This window comes from Colobus angolensis, unplaced genomic scaffold, assembly GCF_000951035.1.
Source record: "Colobus angolensis palliatus isolate OR3802 unplaced genomic scaffold, Cang.pa_1.0 Scaffold81, whole genome shotgun sequence".
NCBI lineage: Eukaryota > Metazoa > Chordata > Mammalia > Primates > Cercopithecidae > Colobus > Colobus angolensis.
In genome coordinates, this window is record NW_012121932.1 from 11,973,334 (window position 1) to 11,993,023 (window position 19,690).

The 19,690-nt window shown below is 41.5% G+C and overlaps 1 pseudogene; it reads left to right on the forward strand.

Moving 5' to 3' along the window:
* Positions 1–548: 548 nt before the first annotated feature.
* On the forward strand, positions 549–7,625 carry LOC105502851 (annotated as a pseudogene).
* The last annotated feature ends 12,065 nt before the right edge of the window (positions 7,626–19,690 follow it).

A 19,690-nucleotide genomic window follows, 5' to 3' on the forward strand; every position in this document is an offset into this window, starting at 1 on the left:
GCATGTAGATGTTTATAGTTCCTTGCTTTTTTTTTTTTGGTAAATGATATTTCCCTTTTTCATATGTTTATTTTTTAAAAAGCATTATATATTTATATAGACAGGGTCTCACAGTGTTGCCCACCCTGGTCTTGAACTCCTGGGCTCAAGGATCCTCCCACCTCAGCCTCCCAAGGTGTTGGGATTACACATATGAGTCCATTTTTTTATATGTTCTAATTAGAAAATATATAGTTTATTTTTGACATTTTAATAGTATATTTATATATAAAACGCATGTAGACTAGACTACATGCTACCTCAGTCTCTCTACCTATCCATAGTTGGGAAAATCAGGTAGGTCCCTGTGGCCATAATAAAAGCACTCACTGCTTCACATCAGGTACCTATTAGAAAATAAGCAACCTCCCACCTACTGGCTTTGCAAATCCAAATCTATTAAGTGGCTCCACTGTCACAGTAAATATTTCATTGTTGATTAGACCAGGCATTCTTAAAGACATAGCTGTTTTAATATTATTAAGTTACCTAAAGAGTCACTGAGGTGCATGGTTCTGGGCGGAGGTCTGGAGAGCGCAGCAGCCACGGCCAGCCACTTCATGCTCAACAACAGCACCAAGATGGCCTTCCTGGGGCTAGGCACCTGGAAGTCTCCTCTGGGCCAGGTAACTGAGGCTGTGAAGGTGGGCATTGACATTGGGTACTGCCACATCGACTGTGCCCACGTGTACCAGAATAAGAATGAGGTGGGAGTGGCCATTCAGGAGAAGCTCAGGGAGCAGGTAGTGAAACGTGAGGAGCTCTTCATGGTCAACAAGCTGTGGCAAGCATACCATGAGAAGGGCCTGGTGAAAGGAGCCTGCCAGAAGATGCTCGTTGACCTGAAACTGGACTACCTGGACCTCTACCATATTCGCTGGCCAACAAGCTTCAAGTCTGGGAAGGAATTTTCTCATTAGATGAGTCAGGTAACGTGGTTCCCAGTGACACCAACATTCTGGACACATGGAAGGCTAGTAGGAAGAGCTAGTAGATGAAGGGCTGGTGAAAGCTATTGGCATCTTCAACTTCAACCATCTCCAGATTGAGAGGATCTTAAACAAGCCTGACTTAAAGTATAAGTATGCGGTTAACCAAACTGAGTGCCACCTGTACCTCACTCAGGAGAAGTTAATCCAGTACTGTCAGTCCAAAGGCATCATGGTGACCGCCTACAGCCCTCTCAGCTCTCCTGACAGGCCCTGGGCCAAGCCTGCAGATCCTTCCCTCCTGGAAGATCCCAGGATCAAGGCAATCACAGCCAAGCATAATAAAACTACAGCCCAGGTTCTGATCTGGTTCCCCACATAGAGGAACTTGGTGGTGATCCCCAAGTCTGTGACACCAGAACACATTGCTGAGAACTTTAAGGTCTTCGACTTTAAATTGAACAGCCAGGATATGACCACCTTATTCAGTTGCAACAGAAATGGGAGCATCTGTGCCTTGGTGGGCTGTGCCTCCCGCAAGGATTACCCCTTCCATGAGGAATTTGGAGCTGTGGATGCCTGCTTGTCCCCAAGTGACCTATACTGTGTTTCCTGCCTCATTTTGTTTTCCTTGCAAAGACAGTATGGCCTGTTTCACTCAGCAGTGGGACAGCAACCTGTAGAGTGGCCAGCGAGGGTGTGTCTATCTTGATGTTGGATCTGAAGAGCCCTGTAACTAGAGTAGCTTTGCTTTGCCCTTCTTTTTGCCCAGCTGGGGAAAGTACAACCTGAATACCCTTTTCTGACCAAAGAGAAGCAGAATCTACGTGGCCAAAATAGTGCCACTAGCAGTTGAGTTTTGACTGCTTGGAAATGTAATCCTTTCAGTAAGACTTCTCTTTGTCTCAAATAAAAAGTGCTTTTTGTGGAAAAAAAAAGTCACTGAAGAAAAATTATGAAGATCTATAAATGTGTAGCAAAGTAGAATAGCCTTTGTACTAGTTTCAAATCATGTCTCTATCACTTGCCAACTGGGCAACTTTGAGTAGTGTATATATCTTCACTATTTTTCTCAGGGCATGTTTGGGTGCAACAATTCGATACCTACTCAAGCTAGTACATATAAAAGGGAACTTTAAAAAGATATGGATCTTACAGCATCCAAAGAGCAAATGAACAACTGCATCCATTCTTGGTAACATTTATGGTAAACTGAGGCTTAGGTAGGTTAAGTCTCTTAATTACTAAACCTTATATGGAGAGGAAATCCATACACATACTGAGCACTGCTTTGGAATGAATCAATTATGTGTTTTGTACTTACGTGAATCTACTATTTTTCTAATGTATATAAATGCTTCTCTGAGTAAGGAAGTTCAAATATATTTTAAAGTGTGGCTTTTATCATGTTCTTTCTCAGCCAAGAGACAGTCAATATACATGGGGATATCCATAAACTTTCTTTTTACTTTAAAAATAGTTTCTTTAAAAAAAAGTTATATATCTGCATAGTTTAAAGAGTCAAATAGTAAAAGTGAAGAGCTTGATGGGAGTCCCCCTTCCATTCCCAACTTTGCCCTCCATTTCCTGCCCTTCAGAAGTACTTATACTTTTTTGGAATTTACCTACATATCTCTAAATAACATCCTTATCTTGCTCTTTCTTGACTTTTTTTTATAGTAGGAATAATCTGCTTATTTCCCATTAAGGAAGAGGGGGTTTCAGTTTTCTTTATACACTTCACTTTCACATGTGGTTTAACATTCAGTGTTTGCATTCTTATGACCTATGTAGGTGCTATTCACAACTGAGCCATTTAGTATACTATGATTACTATTTCTTTCCTGTAGAGCCTTTTGTTTTTTCTGAAGGTAATATTTGCCTTTTCTAGAGCCCACATAGTGAAAGCAAGAATAAGTAACCAAGCAAATAAACCCCACAAATCCCAAAAACAAATCTAGAGGCATCACACATTACCTGACTTCAAACTATCCTACAAAGCTATTGTTACTGAAACAACATGGTACTGGTGTAAAAGTGGGCATGTAGACCAATGGAATAGAAAAGAGAACCCAGAAATAAAGCCAAATATAGCCAACTGATCTTCAACAAAACAAACAAAAACATAAAGTGGGACAAAGTACACCCTATTCAACAAATGGTGCTGGGATAATTGGCAAGCCACATGTAGAAGAATGAAACTGTATCCTCATTTCTTACCTTACACAAAAGTCAACTTAAGATGGATAGAGACTTAAATATAATACCCAAAGTCACAAAAATTCTATATGACAATACTGGAAAAACTCTTCTAGACATTGGCTTAGGCAAGGACTTTATGAACCCAAAAGCAAATGCAATGAAAACAAAGATAAATAGATGTGACCTAATTAAACTAGAAAGTTGCTGCACAGCAAAAGAAATAATCAACAGAGTAAACAGACAACTCACAGAGTGGGAGAAAATATTCACAAACAGTGCATCTGAGAAAGGACTAATATCCAGAATCTACAAGGAACTCAAACAAATCAGTAAGAGAAAACCAATTAATGCCATCAAAAAGTGGGCAAAGGACATGAATAGACAATTATAAAAAATATATATATATATACACCAATGCCCAACATGAAAAAATGCTCAGCATCTCTAATTATCAGGGAAATGCAAATCAAAATTACAATGCAAAACCACCTTACTGCTGCAAGAATGGCCATGATTAAAAAAAACACAACAACAGATATTGGCATGGATGTGGTAAAAGGGGAACACTTTCATACTGCTGGTGGGAATGTAAACTAGTACAACCACTATGGAAAACAGTATGGAGATTTTTTAAAGAGCTAAAAGTATTATAGAACTATTGTTTGATCCAGCAATCCCACTACTGGATATCTACACAGAGGAAAATAAGTCATTATATGAAAAAGACACTTGCACATGCAGGTTTATAGCAGCATAATTCACAATTGTAAAAATGTGGAACCAGCCTAAATACCCATCAACCAACAAATGGATAAAGAAAATGTGGTGTATGCATATGAAATACGTATGCCATGAAATACTACTTACCCATAAAAAGGAAAAAAATAATGGCATTCAAAGCAACCTGGATGGAGTTGGAGACTATTATTCTAAGTGAAGTAACTCAGGAATGGAAAACCAAACATCCTATGTTCTCACTTATAAGCAGAAGCTTACAGGGAGGGGTGGCAGGGAGGTGAAGGATAAAAGACTGCATATTGGGTACAGTGTACACTGCTCGGATGAAGGGTGGACCAAAGTCTCAGAAATCACCACTAAAGAACTTTTCCATGCACCCAAATACCACCTCTTCCCCCAAAACTATTGAAATAAAAATTTAAAAAATAAAAACAACAACAATGATGACAACAAAAAGCTATTCCAACTGGTAAAATAAAAAGTAAAACATTTGCCTTTTCCCTTTGGTGATTAGCTCTCTTTGTGCTTACTACTAATTTATTCCCCTAACTTGCTCCCAAGATATAAATCTGTCTTCAGTACTTAAACGCATTAGGTATTTCCAACAATTTCATCTTCTTGATGATTCCAGAACCTTCTAACTTGATCCAGGCTGGGCTAGTTATACTCTATGCCTACTGCACAGCTGCCATCTTAAGGGTTTCTTTCACCATTATCCTAGAAATTCCCTTTGCTCCCTTGTTTTTCATCCCCTGTGTCCTGTATCCATTGTCTTTCTCTTTCTTAGTGAGTCTCATTTTGGCGACTGGTACTATTATTTGGTGGAGGTACTACTACCTAGTATGTCCCTGATAAAGGTTGCATGAGAAGTGTTTTGAGATCTTGCATATCTAAAAATGTCTTTATTCTGCCTACACACTTAATTACAGTTTGACTGTATAAAATTTTGGATTAGAAAACACTTTCTCTGCCTCATTACCTTCTAGTTTCCAATGTTGCTGCTAAGAAATTCAGTGTCTTTTCTGATTCGTTATACTTTTGTTGAAACTCCCTTCTCTCTCTTTCTCCTCTTTCTGAAAGCTTGTAAGATTTTCTCTTTAGTTGTCTAAAGTTTCACAGAGTATTTTTGTATTTTCATCTGTTGTGGTGAGAGTTCAGAGGGCCCTTTCAATCTGGAAACATGTTTTCCATCCTGGGATATCTCAATTATTTCTTTGTCGATTTCTTCTTTTTCATGTAGAGAGTAGAGAACAACTCTATTGAAATTTTTTGTTCAAATATTGGACCTCCTGAATTGATCATGTTTTTGTTTTCCTATTTTTTTTTCTTTTTTTTCCATCTCTGTCTTTGGCTCTATTTCTGAGTGATTTCTTCCATTTTAACTTCTTGCCCTTGGGATATTCATCTTGTCAATGCCATTTTTGAGGCTCCTTTTTATATTTTCATAAGCTCTGTTTCCTCCAAGTTGCTGTTTTCTGCTTATTTATTTTGGCCTCTGTCTTTCATTGTAAAGGTTTTCCTCAAATGCCCCAATGAGTCTATGCCCTTTGTATTTGAGTGGTGTCTCCATGGAGTCCATTGGAAACTCTGAGCGTGTTGGGTGTGACTTGTCAAATGCGGGCTTTACTAGGCTGGTCTGGCTGAAGAACTTCTTTGACAAATCTCTTTATGTCAATATCTCTAGGTCATTTGTATTGGGATCTGATTCTACAAGGAAGGCTCTTCCAGTGTTCCATCTAGAGGGTAAAAGTCTGGCTGACAATGTCTAGGAACTGAGTGTACTACGGTTTAGATATTTGACCCCTACAAACCTGATGCTGAAATTTGATCACCAGTGCTGGAGGTGGAGTCTAATGGGAGATGTTTGGGTCATGAGGGTGGATCCCTCAGGTAGGGATTGGTGTTGTCCTCATGGTAATGAGTGAGTTCTTGCTGTGTTAGTTCCTGAGAGAGCTGGTTGTTAAAAAGAGCCTGGCACCTTTCCCCCACTCTCTCTTCCTTCCTCTCTGGCCACATGAGCTCTGCACAGACCAGCTCCCTTTTGCCATTTGCCATGACTGGAAGCAGCGTGAGGCTCTCACCAGATGTCCAGTCTTCCAGCCAGCAGAATTGTGAGTCAAATAAGACCCCCCTTTTTTTTCTTTATACCCAGCCTCAGGTATTCCTTTCTAGGAACACAAACGGACTAAGACAGAGTAAACATAAGCCTGGGGTGGGTGTTGCGGGGGAGTGTCTCAAAATCAGTCTGTAAATCTTCAACAGATTCCTTGCTCATGTTTTTAATATGCTATCCCTACCCTCAGCTGCACCTAGAATCTTGACATTTTACCCCAAATAAGAGAGTAAACATCTAGTCTTCAGCCAAGTGCTGAGGGAATGACGGGCTGGGAGGTATCTAACTGTATCTTAAATAGATTTGAGTCAGACCCCTTATATTTGGACCCCACTTTCATCCCTACTCCTAAAGGTACCTGGGCTGGTTTAGGATTCAGCCTTCTAAGTCAGTGATCCAGTCACTCATCCATCTGCTTTCCAGTTTCCATTATCATTGTAAACCAAAAAGTATCTGACACAGGCCTCCATCAATATAGAGGTTTATTTTGCCAAGGTTGAAGACATGCCTGGGAAAAGGAGACATAAGCCACGGTAGGATCTGTAGCCTGTACTTTTTTCTGAAGAGGATTTGGAGGGCTTCAATATTTAAAGGGGAAAAGTGGGCAAGAGGGGAAAGAACAAAGCCAAAAAAGGAGGTCGCCTTCTTGTGAATCCATATGTTACACATGAAAGGAGGGATAGGCCAGGTGCGGTGGCTCACGCCTGTAATCCCAGCACTTTGGGAGCTCAAGGTGGGTGAATCATGAGGCCAGGAGATCGAGACTATCCTGGCTAACATGGTGAACCCTGTCTCTACTAAAAATACAAAAATTAGCTGGGCATGGTAGCGCATGCCTATAATCCCAGCTACTTGGGAGACTGAGGCAGGAGAATCACTTGAACCAGGGAGTCAGAGGTTGCAGTGGCCACAGCCTGATAACAGAGGGAGACTCTGTCTCAAAAAAAAGAAAAAAAAGGAGGGGTAGAGAGAACAGTTAGTTATGTATTCACCTTGTGCTTAATGAATCTGCACTTTACATAAGATAAACATGGAGTAGAGAAAGCAGTCAAATATGCATTCATCTTGGGGTAGGTGGGGACAATCTCTAGTCTCCTCTTGTCCCATACCATGAAGATAAGTTGTTAATTTACATTGTCAGGGTGAGGGAGGCCCCTGGTGGAGACATATGGCTTCTATCTGTGGCTATCAGTTTAGGAACAAAAGAAAACGCAATTGTTTTGTTTGTTTGTTTTTTGTGACTTGGCTTCCAAGCTTAATTTTTCCCTGAAATTTTATTTGCCTTTCACACCATGTTGCTTTTGTCTTTGTCCTTTTCACTTTGTTCTGGGGATTTAGGCTTTACCCAAGTCTTTTTGTGGTTTTGATGGTTTTTTTGAAGAGATTGAAGGCTGAGTGTGTTGTCTTCCATCTTTAACCAGAACCCTAACATTTCTTGAAGTAAAAAAGGCATCATTGGAGGGAAAGGACTGGAAATAATTGCTTAGTGACTCCTAATCAGTTCTTTTACTTCCTTCTACTCTTTTGAAAACCTTTTCCTTTCCTGTTTCTTTTTCACAGGTTTCTACTACCTCCTAATTAATCTGATTGCATGTATTGACTAATTGAGTGGTGCAAATAATAATCAGACACATAACATATTGCTCCGTGCTCTTGAGAATACAATATGAAGAGCCCAAAGCATAGTGGATACTTCCTCATGGGCTCCCTTTAAGAGGAGTAAATTGTGCTTCTTTTGAAAACAGTGCTATTGCATATAGTTGGCATCATGGGAGAAAAAAAAGAATTGTTATTCTTATGAGCTCATTATTTTGTTATTGATTGGTTGGCTTTTTAAAGGTGACAGGCATCATTTTTCTATTCTCGGAAGATGATTTGTTAAGGTAATATTTAGCTCATCTTCTTCACCAAGGATCTTTGGGGATAACATTTAAGTCACTTATAAACCTAGACTTTGAGAGACAGACTCTTCATATCTAAATTACAGTGGGATAAGGAGGACTCTGGGAAGCCTGGAGAGTAGGTAGCTGCAGCTGCACATCCTGGATGCCTTTTCACATCTCTGGAATCAGACTGGGTGTGTGCGAGGTTGTGACGTTAAGCATTTATCTGTACAGGTGATGGGGGGTGGACATGCACAAAATAGGGAAAGAATCATGATAACAAAAATTGGACAGAGAGGGTGTGGGGAGGGCTGGGGAAGCTGCTTCTTCTTCCTGACAACCTTTGCATTTTCTTTCATAATGTTTACATACAATTCAGCTGTTTGGCTTTGACTTGCTGAGGGCCTGGGGTTCCCTTCATCCTTTCTTTGTGCCTCCTCCAGCTCTTCCTGGGTTTATTTCTTTCTTTTAACTGCTATTTATAATCTATAAGTAGCCACAAATGGCCAGACCTTAAAATGTGTTGGTGTATGAACAGAATTTTAGAGGTAAACATTTTCTTATTATGTGCAGAGACAGATGTGGCTGGGCTGGGCTTTTCTTTTGTAGGGTTGGTGCATGACAAGTATGTTACATAAAGATAGAAAAGAACAGAACATGTTATTTTTTTTTTCCCTCCCTGATGTAGCTATCAGCTAATTTTTAATCTAAAATAATGGTGATGGATCTTGAAGTGCCTGGGGAGGTAGCCTGTGTGCAATACACCTGGATCAATCACCACAGAATTTCCTTCTTTTGTGTACATGTAATGAAATGGAAGACACTTTTTTCACCCAAATTCCTCTTGGAGAGAAGGAGTATGAGTCTGGAAGAAATATTTTGAGAAGCCTGTTGAAATCAGGGTGGGGGACTCCAAGTGGCATATTCAGGAATCAGAAGGTGTTCCAAATGCCTTCTAAAGAGGCTGAGACCTGCCATCTGGAGGACTTTGTTTTTCTGAATACTAAGATGGTCAGGTCTATAAGTTTGGAGATTTGGAGCTGCCATGTATCTAAATTGCACTTAATAATAGAGGGGAAAAACCATTTGACTTTGTTGATTCACTTATCTATTCATTATTTCAGACTTCTTTGTTGAGTCCTTTCTCTCCATGGTTCTCGGCCATGTTGCTTGAGCGGATGTGTTGCTGGGGCACATAGCATGTGCCGGGGGTTTATAGAAGCTTCAGAATATACATGGACCATCTTCCTGGAGCATTAGTAGACTCCTTAAATGGATTATGGAGATACAACATTCATGTCTGTTTGTAAAAACATTACATTTTAAAGAAGTTATTCTGGGTCCACTTGAGTCTGTGCTCTTAGATATTTCCTCCTCCTTCATGTTATGTACTTATCCCCAGGCACATGCAAAGTGCTGTAAGAATTCACAGGATGGAGAGAACATCAGTGGCAGTGGACAGAGTCATGAGTGACCACAGAAAGCTTTTTGGAGGCAGGACTTGAAGTGAGTTTCGAAGGACTGGGAGTGTGTATTAGGGAGCAGTTTGTGAATGTGCGTTTGGAAGGGGGCCATGCCGGGTGAGGGAATGTCCTGAGTCCCAGCTCAATGGGGGAAATATCAACCAGAGTGGACCAGTTTGGCCAAACTATGTGAGAATGAGGGATAAAATCTGAATTGCATATGGGGGTCAGTGGGTAAGAGACACCTATCAACTCTTCTGTTCATTATTACAAATTTCTGATGATGTTGGACATCATCAAATAGATAGTTTAGGGAAGATAACAAGAGGATGGTAAGCTATGGTGGAGGGTGAGTTTAAATACCAAGTTGTTTGGTTTAGTGATACCTAATCAGAGATGCACTTCAGACTTACCTGCAGAACATTTTAAACTAACAATGCTGGGGCCCCTACCATTGGAGACTCTGATTTAGTAGGTCTGTTGCAGAGCCTATGGAGTCTGTATGTGGAAGAACTCTTCAGCCAATTTTGTTATATTTGCTGGCTAAAAATCCATGAAATAGGAGGTAATTGCAATGGCCTACTTTTAATGTAATGGAACTTGGATTTCAGGCGGTGGCAATGGAAACGGATAAGAAGGGCTGAATTTGTAAGACTTTGTAATAAAAGAATAAGCAAGACATGAATTGATGTTAGACCAGTCCCTGCTCCAATGTATGTGGTGTTCTGTCCATACCCCTCTTCCTGTCGTATCTTACAGATTAGCATAGCTAAGTTCTGCAACTCACTCACCACTGCATTAGCCTCACTTATAGCCCTTTCTTTGGAAATAATTTCACTGACAGCATAGTTCTTTGAGAACTTAGTGGGCAACTTTTAAAAAGAATATTTTTGCACATCATTATTGCTGACACTATTATTATTCATGTTTTAAAAGCTACTTATGATAAATCTCAGCTTGATTTTTGTTCAATTCTGCTCTTTAAAAGAAAGTTACAATACACAGAACAAAGGCATTAGAAAAGAGAAATTTTCAAGTTTCTATTGCATAGAGAAGTGTACAGTCCCCATAAACTTTCCAGGTCTAATTTGTCCTTGAATATCCTTAGAATAATGGGAGACTTAGAGACAATATTATGCCTGGTAGTATTTAAGATAGCAAGGCACTTCTTGATTTTGAACAAACTGGATTTAAGTTTTGTTTGGGGACTAGAAAAATAAATAACCAGTTCTATCACAAACCCTTTATGCCAGAGTAGACAATATTTCATTAAAAGACAGAGAAAAAGTGCTGATGTAAATCCTTCCTTTTTGGGAAGCTGATTCTTTTTGTCATGGAGCAAAGACTGGTAAAAATATTCACACTTGCAGTCATCAGGATGACAAAACTTGAATTTGATGCAGAAATGCATTTATCATTTGATTTTTTTTTCTGGCTGCATGATTCAGCATATTGATTTGCATTGACCATTTTGGAAAAATGAAGCATTTCTTGGTTGTGAAATAATTTGTTTCTTCGGAATATTCCAGTTTGTGGCCTAGCTGACTATGTAGTGTTTTCTCCAGACTTAGTGTAAGGTAAGAAAATGAGAATATCAGCAATGCCATAGTGGGTTGGGCCAGCATTAAGTCTATAAGGATAGGACCAAGGGACATATTTAGGAATGCTCTTGAAGAGCATTCAGTTTTCAACCTGCATCACCTCTCTCCATTTCCCTCCCATTGAAACCCCAGCTCTGCAGCACATCACTCAAGTCCTTCAGGGTTTGCTGCGACTTACTTTTCCTTACCATTCCTGAGATGTCATTCTTGTTCATGCCTCCACGCCTTTGCACTTGCCCTTTGTTCATAATGCCTTCCTTGCCTGTTTCCCTAGATCAAAATCCTACTCACTCATTTTTCGAGGCCTGTCTTAACGTCTCCTCTACCACAAAGCCCTCCATACTCCCCAGTCACTCAACACACTTAATGAGCATCTGCCACCAGGCACTGTGCTGATGTTGTGGCTAAAGATGCATAGGACATAGTCTCTTCAAGGGACCACATGTGTGCTTCCAGAGGTATATCCTACATGTGCCCAGTAATATACTGGTGATATTAAACCAAAGCACAGTTTTTTTATTCTTCTTCTTATTTTTTTTTTATTTTGGAGACAGAGCTCTGCTCTATTGCCCAGGCTGGATTGCAGTGGTGCAATCATGGGTCACTGCAGTCTTGAACTCCTGGGCTCAAGCGGTCCTCCTGCCTCAACCTCCCAAGTAGCTAGGACTACAGGCACATCACCACACCTAAATAATTTTAAAACATTTTTTTTTTGGTAGAGATGGGGGTCTCACTATGTTACCCAGGCTGGTTTTGAACTCCTGGGCTCTAGTGATCCTCCCATTTTGGCCTTTCAAAGTGCTGAGATTGCAAACCTAAATGAGCCACCGCACCCAGCCCATTCATTGTTAAAAGTCTCCAGTTCCTGCACATACACATGGATCTGTGGCTCAAAGGAGGATGTAGATAGCACAGGGGTCATGGTTTAGCTTTAAACTCCAAACTAGATTAGATTTTTAAAAATCCATAACCAGCATTAATCTTGAAAGCCAGACTTTGTTGAAAGAGAAAAGGCCTTTCTAGAGACACACATTTCCCCCTACATGGCAACAGCCGTGAGTGAAGAGAGAACTCAGGACATCATGGAGGAAAAAGGAAAGACTTCCTTCCCTTAGTACTGCAGAAACAAATGGGACAGAGAGGGAAGTTTTCATGTCAATGATCTGGTTCTTCCCATGAGATCTGAACCTTGAAAAGGGACCTGGTAACAACCAGATGATCTGGGGACTTTGGGAACTTTAGGGCCATGTATTAGCCCGTTTTCATGCTGCTGATAAAGAGATACCCCAGACTGGGCAATTTACAAAATAAAGAGTTTTAATAGACTTACGGTTCCATGTGGCTGGGGAGGCCTCACAGTCATGGTAGAAGGTGAAAGGCACGTCACACTTGGTGGCAGATAAGAGAACAAAGCTTGTCAAGAGAAACTTCCCCTTTTAAAACCATCAGATCAATGAGACTTATTCACTATAGTGAGAACAGCATGGGAAAGACGTGCCCCCATGATTCAATTACCTCCTGCTGGGACCTTCCCACAACTTGTGGAAATTCAAGATGAGATTTGGGTGGGGACACAGCCAAACCATATCAGGCCAATATTTTGCTTCCCTGGGAGACTTTGAGCCTTAGAGAAAGTCTGAATTTGGCAGGACCGTTGTCTCAGCATGATGTGTATAGTAGGTTGAACAGTGTCCCCCAAGTTTGTGTTCATTCAGAACCTCAGAATGTAACCTTATTTGGAAATAGGGTCTTTGCAGATGTAATTAGTTAAGAGTCTTGAGCTCAAATCATCCTGGATTCAGGGTAGGCCCTAAATCCAATGACTGGTGTCCTTATAAGAAGAGAAGAGGACACCCAGAGACTCAGAAAATAAGGCCATGGGCAGATGGAGGCAGAGACTGGAGTGATGCTGCCACAGGCCGAGGAAACTGGAGAGCTGTTAGACATTGGAAGAGGTGAGGAAAGATTCTCTTCTAAAGATTTGGAGGGGAGCATGGCCCTGCTACACCTTGGTTTTAGACTTCCATCCTCCAGAACAATGGGAGGGAGAATAAAGTTCTGTTGTTTGGAGCCACCCAGTTAGTGGTAGTTTGTTGCAACAGTCCTAGCAATTGAAAATCATGTGGAAGCAGCAGGGCAGTGCTGAAACTTTGGGTCATGTGCCTGGTTGCCCATACCCATGCGCTCTGCCTTTGGGATTCAGAATTTACACAGACCTGAGTGAGAATGCAGGTGTGCTGAAGGAGCAGGCAATAGTGAAGAGTCAGGGTTCAGGAGGGGAACCAGAGACCCAGGACTTCAGAACTGCAGCTTTTGGGGTCAACACAGCATCCCAGAACATCAAGACACCAAGACAGATCAGCTGGACCCTGCAGTAGGATATCAGTGTCCAGATGAGACCAGAAGCAACCCAGTAGAAGCCAGGGGACAGTGTGTGGACCACAGAATTCATGCTTGATGCCATCAAGGTAGAAAGTTGCCACCTGCACCCAGGTATCCTCTTGGGAAGGCAGCGGGTATCTGGCCAGAGCTCCTTTGGGAAGGGAAAGCACATCAGATAGAGAATTTGACCTTGGAAAATGAGTGCATGTTTACCTGAAAGAGGTATTTCTAACCTAGAAGAGCCTGGGCTACTTTTTATTGAAAAATTTAAGATCTGTGTGGTGTGTGTATGTGTGTGTTGTCATTAAGGATTGATCACAGGCTGGGCATAGTGGCTTACACTGCATCTCTACAAAAAAAAATTTAAAAAAATACCTGGGCATGGTGGTGTGAGCCTGTAGTCCCAGCTACTCAGGAGGTCAAGGCGGGAGGATTGCTTGAACCAGGAGGTCAAGGCCATAGTGAGCAGTGATCGCACCATTGTATGCCTGGGTGACAGCATGAGACCCTGTCTCAATAAAAAAAACAAAACAAGCAAACAAAAAAACCTAAAAACTAATGAAGAATTAATTACAAGGTGAGACCAGTCATGGAAATGCATTTCTAGTTTTTGCCATTTTAGTTACAGTATCTAAATGTCAACTCCCATCTCACCCCATTCCTAGATATTTGCTATATTCTGTTGTGTTTCCACCCCATCCCCATAGTTGTTCCCTCCCTTGAACTGTTAGCCTCTTGTAGGTAGAGATGACATCAACCACCTTTCGACTCATATTTGGATATCTGTGCCTGCAAGACCTAATAGGACAGTCCTAACACACAGTGTCATCTCACTGAATATTTGTTGAATGAATGAAAAAATTCAGAATGTATAAATAATTTTTAAAATTTTCTCTTAATATCTTTCTTTCATACTTTAAAGGCTGTCTGGATTTTCTTAGGGCCTTTGCCTCAGACATGCATACAACAGGAGTGTGAGGTCTGTGGAGTGGGCTCAGGTCATGGAGCAAGGAGGATGGCAGGGGCTTCAATGATGATGTCTGGGTAAGAATTCCCATTTAGGATCTTCCCAAGCACAAGAGTCATGGCCCAGTGGCAGAGTGTCCTATGCCCACGAATAAGTCAAGGAGGAAGAGGACGTTTTTGGAAACAGCATAGTTTCTGGTAGGATCTTTGCCACTACTTAAAAAACAAAACAAAAAACAAACATTTAAATTCCCACAGTGTAAATTAATTCAGATGTAAATAACCATTCAGACAACCAGGAATCTGACAAGCAGAGATGTCTGCCAACATGTCCTGAGTAATTAGCTGGATTTTTGCACTCTTTTCATTTTGCTGGCAGCACTAGGCAACACTTACTTATTTCTTAGCTCTGACTTGATGGTGCTGATTCTAGTAGTTAAAAAAAGACTTTGGATAGTAAGGGCCAGCTTCTTAGGCTTTGGAACCTGCTGTGGGCGTAAAGTCTGGCCTTCAAAGTTTCTGTTCTTAAGTCTGGAGGTGATTAGCATTAAGCTGTGGTCCAAGCCACTACCTTCTTCCTGGCCCCCCCCTTTTTTTGGGAGCCATTTTACTGAGAATCATGACATCTATCCACTTCCCAGATCCCTGCGAGAATGGATTGAGGAATCTGAGCTCTGGAGATCAAAGTGGCTAAGCAAGCACTGTTATTGCTGTTAAGAAAACCTGCAATGCACGAGTTGAAACTTCCTAAGTTTGGATCTGCTTTTGCCTGACCTCTGCCTGGATAGTAAGGCAGCTGAGTGATTCACAGGCATAGAAATGCACCACGTTGCTATTCCCAGACCCTGCCACAAAAGACTGTTGAATTCCCAATGTCTCCATGCTCAGTTCCTGTCCTCACCATGAGCGTGAGGCACTTTGAAGATTTAACACATTATAGAAACACACAGCATCATTTTTATAGTAAGTCTACATTCTGAATCAAAATAATGGTTTAGTCTTCTCAGATGAGAGGGAATATGGGGCTAAATGAAGGTAAATCATGCACTTTTCTATGCGCAGGCAAAACTGATTTTGTTCTGGGTGAGCTGCAGCCTGCAGCCTCTTTTCAAAGCTGACTCCTAGGCGTTTTGGCTGGGGCTGCTTTTTGCATGAATTGTTGACATTGGGACACCTTTATCTCTGATGGCTGCTCTACAGCTTAATGTGATATTTCTGTCCACACTCAACTTTTGATGAGAAGAAAAGATTTGTAATCCAAAATATACACACAACTCCCAGCCCCAGGGAAAGGACTTCTTTGACTTAGTGAGAGCACTTCTTTGAGTGCTCTTTGGGTCACTCAGTAGCTTACTTGCAGCATGGGATTGAGAAAGGAAAAGTGGAGCCCAGGGCATGCAGGGGGTTTTCCAGCTCCTCTAAAGAGGAGACTTACCAGTGGAATCTTACTGTTTTGCTTGGAGGTTTGAGAGTTACCAGTTCATGAGGATATACACTTGTTTTTTTTTTTTTTTTTTGAGACAGAGTCTCACTCTGTCACCCAGGCTGGAGTGCAGTGGCACAATCTTGGCTCACTGCAACCTCTGCCTCTGAGTTCAAGTGATTCTCCTGCCTCAGCCTCCCAAGTATCTGGGATTACAGGCATTAGCCACCAGGCCTGGCTAATATTTGTAATTTTAGTAGATACGGGGTTTCACTATGTTGGCCAGGCTGGTCTCAAACTCCTGACCTCATGATCCACCCACCTTGGCATCCCACAGTGCTGAGATTACAGGTGTGAGCCATTGGACCTGGCTGATATCTACTTTTAAATGCCAGTGCTGTCCTTTGCATAAAGTAGACCATGAATAAATATTTGTTGAATAAGTGAATGAATGATCAAAGCCCAGATTCCACTACATGACCGTATGAGAGATTTTTGGCTTATTGGTTCCTTTGGGTTGTTTTATCTCTATAACTTCCTCCCTTTTTTGTGTAACTGCTTTCCATCTTAACCTGAGCATGGATGTGTATGTATGCCAAAGAGTCTCCTTTTTCCATGTTATCTTAGTTTGTTTGTGCTGCTATATCAGAATACTTGACTGGGTAATTTATAAAGAACAGAAATGTATTATCTCACAGTTCTGGGGGCTGGGAAGTCCCAGAGCATAGCACCAGCATCTGGTGAGGGCCTTCTTGCTGTGTTATCATATGGCAGAAGGTGGAAGGTCAAGAGAAGGCAAGTGACCAAACTTGTGACCTCAAGCCCTTTTTATAATCGGCATTAATCTATTCATGAAGGTGGAGCCCTTGTGACCTAAACACCCCCCTCTTAGGTCTCATCTTCCAACACTATTGCATTTGGGATTAAGTTCCTAACATGTGCTTTTTGGGGACACACATTCAAATCATAGCTAATGCCTTTGGTCCTTCTTCCCCACCCCACCCCCCTTCCCAAGAGATAGGTCCTGGTTACATTTCTGATCTCTGTGTCCAGAGCCTGGTGGGACTTCTGGGGCTTCATTTATACATTACTTTTTCCTGTAAGACTTATATGGTTCTTGCCTCAGAAACAGCTCCCACCCCTAAAGTTACATATATAGAAACATGATGTGGGAGGCAGCTGGAAAAGGTAGATCTAAGCTTCTCTTGAACTTGTTTTTATTTAATCCAGGTTAGCGTTCAAGGCTACCTGATCTACCTTTCTAATTATATTTCCAGTTTCACTTATTATTCACTCTTGCTAAGCAGATCTGTTCAGTGATCAATGAAAACAACATGCACATTGACACCCTGCACTGCTTCACATATCTAAATTCTACCTGTTCTTCTAGCTGTGGTTGAATGATTAGGTTCTCTGTAAAATTCCTGCTCTATTTCAGCCACCATTCTCTCAGTACTGGGAAGTCATTTATATTCTGCATTGGCTCCTTTGTGAAGTGCAAAGTTTGAGAACCAGCTCTTGAGTGGGACTCCCTGGGTTTGAATCCTAACCCCACTGTTGACTAGCTATGTGTCTTTGGCAAAGTTATCCAACTTCTCTATGTACCTCTGGGTCTTACAACTGGCAGCTGAGAAGAGCTTGGTCTCACTGAAGAGATGAGTTTCTTGGAGGCCCATTTACATGATAAAGAGAGACCACAGACTGATCAGGCCCAGCTATCTTGGCAACTGCTCCTTCCCTAAACACCAGGACACAAAAGTTGGAGAATGATTCCAACTGGAGGACTTGTGGTTTTATAGGTTTCAGATACTGTACTGTAAAACAGCCCATTTTTATTCTCAGAGGCTTAAGCTGTCAGGTTCCTTTTACCTCTCTCCAGGAAGCCAGCCATCCCAAGGCCTCCACCTCTGGGGTACAGGGAGGGAGGTTTAGAACTCAGGCTTTAGAGGCAGATAGATTTGGGCATGACTGCTAGCTAACTCTGCTATTTATTGTATGACATTGGTACCTGATCTGTCTGAGTTATCATTTTCTCATTGGTAAAATAGGGATGATAATACCCATGTTGTGGAGTGTGAGAGTTAAAAAAGAGTGCAAGGCAAGTGCTTGCACAAGGTCTGATACCAGCAAGCAATCAACATAGATTATTAATAGCCGCTATTTATAAACTGCTTTTGTGGGACACATAAAGAGTGGCTGTTGCTGTGGTAGGGTCATATTGACATCTGATGCTCATTCAGATGACATAGCCAGGACTTTTTTTTGTCCTGATGTGAAAGCTTCTTCATTCCGTGTGTGTGTATGTGTGTGTGTGTGTGTATGTATGTGTGTGTATATATGTGTGCGTATGGTGTGTGTGTATGTGTATATGTGTGTGTGTGCATACATATATGTGCACAGACAGATCTTTGTAACTGTTTTAGGCATCCTTTACATGAACTGAGAAAAATGGAATAATTAAGCACCTCACAGCTTTTAAAAGCTGAGATTCTGGTCGAGCTTAGAGGAGTAAAAGTCAAGAGAGCCCAGAGCTCAATGAGCAGAGAGGGCACTCTCGGACATATTGAAGTCAGTGCCTAAGAGGTAGAAAAAGGAAAGGAAATCACGGCAGTAATATTTGGACTGTAATATTAGATTTGACATCAATCTTGTGAGTTGTGCACTTGTTAGCTGTAGGGTTCAACTTAGCCTCAGCTTTTCTGCAGGATGCCTGAAACAGTAATGAAAAATGGTACACTGCTCATGGCTGATGGAAGAGCAGGAATATATTTCACATCTGACGGGAAAGCTCAGGACTTTAACTTTCCTATTGGAATTAGCAAATCAGAAAAAAAATAATGGCGTCACAGATTTATCATGCTCAGCCCTGTCTATTGACTACCTATGCTTTAGAAGGGCAGAGGGCAGAACTGGGGATCTAGTTTTGACAGCTGAATTTGGGAGGATGTGGGCATTTGGCATGCACCAGGAAGCTCTCCTACTCAAGTTCCACAGGTTCTGAGTAGGACGATTCCCCTGACAGATACCTGCTTCTTAAGCAGTACTGTGAAAATGGATGATACATCTCCAGGTGTGGAAGGAGCCAGGGCCCAGAACTAAATGGGGAGTTTCTAACAAAGGCTTATTGTGATCTGTTTACTGTGCCTGTTTAGTGGTGCTAATAACAGGAAAATCACTTAATTTTCATTGATGGGAAGATGATATTTAGATCAGTGGGAAATGCAAGCAGGCAGCTGCATCCCATTACTCTGTTTCCCTGGCCTGAGGACTCTCTGAAATGGTCAGTTCTGTGGCTAGGAGTTCTCCCCGATTCCCATCCCCAGATCGGCTATGTTACTTCTTCTTTTTTTTTTTAAACTTTTTTTTTTTGAGACACAGTCTCATTCTGTTGCCCAGGCTGGAGTGCAGTGGCGTGATCTCAGCTCACTGAGATCTCAACCTCCACCTCCCAGGCTCAAGCTATCCTCGGGGCTCAGCCTCCCAAATAGCTGGGACCACAAGCATGTGCCATCATGTCCAGTTATCCACTCTGTTACTTCTTAGGCAAAAACATGACTTGCTGATTTGCTGAGTCCAGTCCACACAGGCAAAGCTGGCCTATACCTGGTTTTTAGGTCATAACTGCTACATATCTGCAGGGCAAAGAGAAATTAAGTGGCTTGCCTAAAGTCACACAGCTTGAAAGTGGGAAGCTCAAAGCTTCCTAACTAGCTTGTCATCTAATTCAGTTCAGCTAAAAATACCTCCATTGATAATGAATGTTCCTAACACAAAGAAATGATAAATATTTGAGATAATATTTATACTAATTACCTGATCTGATCACCATACATTATATGTATCAAAACAACATATGTACCCCACAAATGGGTACAATTGTTGTTAATTAAAAAAAAAAATAGGCCGGGCGCGGTGGCTCAAGCCTGTAATCCCAGCACTTTGGGAGGCCGA